This window comes from Bactrocera tryoni, unplaced genomic scaffold (assembly GCF_016617805.1).
Source record: "Bactrocera tryoni isolate S06 unplaced genomic scaffold, CSIRO_BtryS06_freeze2 scaffold_11, whole genome shotgun sequence".
Taxonomy (NCBI): Eukaryota; Metazoa; Arthropoda; class Insecta; order Diptera; family Tephritidae; genus Bactrocera; species Bactrocera tryoni.
Window position 1 is genome coordinate 5,351,421 of NW_024395824.1, and position 4,032 is coordinate 5,355,452.

The following is a 4,032-nucleotide window of genomic DNA, read 5'->3' on the forward strand; positions in this document are numbered from 1 at the left end:
GCATTGAAATAAAACGAAAAAAGAAGAAAACGAATCAGATCTTGCACAAGAAAGAAGATTGCAAAGATACGCTATCTAATTTTGCTTAGTTTTGTACTGTATGTCTACAATTGATTTTCACTATATTTTTAAATACTTATCAACATTACGTATGTAGGTATGTATGTATGTATGTATGTACAAATGGTGTAAATAAAATAAACTGAACTTACCGTCACTATTCATTTCTGTAGCTATTTCGTCCCATAGTTTTTCTGTTATTAACTTATTTGTGTGATCTTTATTTTTATAACTATATATCGGGCTCCTTGCCTCTATCAAAAATACCAGTTTCTCCGCGTCAATATTCATTTTAACAACTTGTAGAACTTCCACAAAGAAAATGCGTAATTTCGACTATCAAAACCAACGGTTCAGCTATAAGCAACGAAACGTGTTTTTCTGTCGTGTCTTGTTCCATTCCATTCTGTTCCATTGGGTGTGGGTTGCGCCGTAGCTCAGCATGTGTTGGTCGGAAACAAAGACAGTTTGGTCGCATTTGGTGTGCGTTGGCTGTAGAAAATACATAAGAAGTTCGACAACAGCTCTTCAAACAAGTCAAAGCTCGAACATGCGTTTTTGTTTCGTCTTGCTCGGTGTGGGTTGTCACATATGAAGCTTTGGGCAGTTTCGTATGAGTTAAGAAAAACTGTTTTGACTAACCCGGTGTGGGTTCAGCCTTTGAAGTTGTAGATAATTTCGTCTATCTTGGAACCAGCGTAAACACCACCAACAATGTCAGCCTGGAAATCCAACGCAGGATTGCTCTTGCCAACAGGTGCTACTTCGGACTGAGTAGGCAATTGAAAAGTAAAGTCCTCCCTCGGCTAACAAAAGCTAATCTCTATAAGTCGCTCATAATTCCCGTCCTGCTATATGGTGCAGAGGCTTGGGCGATGACGGCAACCGATGAGTCGACGTTACGAGTTTTCGAGAAAAAAATTCTGCGAAAGATTTATGGTCCCTTGCGCATTGGCCACGGCGAATATCGCATTCGATGGAACGATGAGCTGTACGAGATATACGACGACATTGACATAGTTCAGCGAATTAAAAGACAGCGGGTACGCTGGCTAGGTCATGTTGTCCGGATGGATGAAAACACTCAAGCTCTGAAAGTATTCGACGCAGTACCCGCCGGGGGAGGCAGAGGAAGAGGAAGACCTCCACTCCGTTGGAAGGACCAAGTGGAGAAGGACCTGGCTTCGCTTGGAATATCCGACTGGCGCCACGTAGCGAAAAGAAGAAACCTCTGGCGCGCTGTTGTTAACTCGGCTATAATCGCGTAAGCGGTGTCTACGCCAATTAAGAAGAAGAATAAGATATGATTTCTTATGTTTCGATCATCTAAAATACAGAAACCCAATTAATTTTTAAAAAGTATGTGAATGGTTTTCGTCCCTACTAAAATCATGAAAAAATGTTGATAAACAAAAAAGTAATTAACGCTTTTTTTATTTTTAATTTTTCCCCATGTTTTTTTACATAAATGTTGTCATAACATTGTCAATAAATTATAAAAAAATATGGGGACAATAGCCAGGCGTTTTGTGAACATGTAAAATAAATTAAGCAAATCGGTTGAGTATCTCGACCGGAATCATGTCCGCCAGTTTAAAAAAGTGTGTTTTGAGAAAAACGCCTTAAAAGTTTGAGGTGTGCACTAGGGTGGGTCGATTCCGGACTTTTCTTTGATTCGGGATTTCTAATAGTGCGGAAAAGTTGCCTTAGTACTTCCTGATTCCAATGCAACTTTTTGTTTTGAGATCGGATTGCATCTTCAACCCCAATTCCGGCCTTGAAATTTCGGAAATTCCCCTAAAATCGTGAAGTTGTCTACCTTGCGCCTGAAATACGCATCTCATGGCAAAATGTATAAAACAAAAGTTATTTGTCACGTCATTTGCTACCGAAATGGATTTGTGATCATGGCCGTAGGACGAACCGTTCCCGAGATACAAGCGAAAAGGCGGCTCGCCACAGCGCAAGGTGAAAATTGTTGCAGCTCTCAGCTAACCTGTATTGGTCACCCACAACCTATCGCGTGGAGGTGGCTGCTCTTCGGGTTCCTCCCAAGCCCAACCCAACCAACCAACCAGATGTCAGGCTTGTTTTAGTCTGAATCTGTGACAAATTTATTGATAAAATCAGATTTTGTTCTAAACTTTGGCACTTGTTGCCTAGATTTCAGTGTAGAGCGTATAAAACGATCACGAGATTGGGGGCCAATAACTTTAGAAGATGCCTGTGTCACCAGTTTGACGGTTTTCTCGACTGCCACGGTGTGAGAGGGGAATTCACTAAATTTCCATACCTCTGCAGTGTCACCCGACAGCCCTTTTATGAGTTCTTCGTTAGAAACTGAACAAAGAACTGGTGGAACAGTCAAGGTAATAGTATTCCAGTTAATCATATCGTAATAATTATTAGCTTTGAAATTCAGCTTTGGCACTTTATTACATTTAACCCTTCCATTTACAGTGTCAGACTCTGCTTCTCTGGCTGCCAGAAGACGGTCAAGGGCCAACTTTCTGACTTCTATCCGTTCGTCAGTCATCATACTAAGGAGAATGTTTTCTGGAAGAGCAAAGAAAGCATTCTGTTGAATGGATGAATCGACAACCTTGCGCAGTTTAGCAGGTACGTATCTCGACCTTTGAATTGCGGCATAGAGATGGCGCGAGCCATCTTTGATTGAACTGTTGAATCTTATTGAGAACCACAAAGGTGAGTAAACTGTAAGTATGTACTTGACCAAAATCTTTATTTCCTTTGTTGGTTTGTCAGTTGAAATGTATAATCTCAGAATTCTATTTGCACAGGTGAGCCAACGAGATTTGCACATGTTACTTGGATGCATCGACGCTAAATCTGAGGAACATTGACCGGAAATAACAGCTTTTGGTATTTTATAGAGATAAGCTTGGTCTGTGCTAAATTGGGTCGGATTAATAACCTCAGAAGGTAATTGGCAGGATGGAAAACTTTCAAATTTGACAACAGGCAACTTCTCACAATCAGGGAGCAGTTTACCTATGTCGCCAGAGAATGTATTTGGACTCTTTGAGACACCATCTATGTGTTCGAAAAGAGCACGAAATGGAAGTTCGTTGAAATGTAGAAGACAAACAACCCACTGTAATGGCCTACCTATCCTTTCTTCTAGTTTCCGAATGAATCCACCTTTTCAACCTGTGTTCGTGTTGGTGCCATAAGTACCGACAACTTCTAGATGTTCCATATAGCTTGCGTCTCATCCTCAGCTGACCCGGAAGGAGAGGTGACGAGGCCAAAGTAATGACAACCACATAAGAGAAATATGTTCCTCTTTGACAGTGTCGCGGTAGTACTTTTCACCTTCGCTGACTTGTGTAAGTGTATTGTCTTTGCGGCGGAGTGATAGCACTCGGCGAAATCAACGTCAAGAAGTGTGGCCGCAAGCCGATTTTCACCTTGCGCTGTGGCGCGCCGCATTTTCGCTCGTATCTTGCGAACGGTTCGTCCTACGGCCATGATATACCATTTCGGTAGCAAATGACGTGACAAATAACTTTTTTTTATACATTTTGCCATGAGATGCTTATTTCAGGCGCTAGGTAGACAATTTCACGATTTTAGGGGAATTTTCGAAATTTCAAGGCCGGAGTTGGGGTTGAAGATGCAATCCGATCTCAAAACAAAAAGTTGCATTGAAATCAGGAAGTACTAAGGCAACTTTTCCGCACTATTAGAAATCCCGAATCGAAAAAAGTGCGGAATCGACCCACCCTAGTGTGCACTCCGAGCGCTCCGAACGTAGAGTGGTATTATTATTTTTGGGCCTTTTTGGAAACCTTCCATTGGTAAAGTGGGTTTTCTACATTAATTCTAAGGGTATAACTTAGCAGAAAATTAAAAAAAAAAATTGAAAAAAGATTACCCTACTGACCCCTTAAAGTGAAAAATATACGCAAACAAAATTTGTGATGAGAAAATAAAAAATTTTCTCAAATA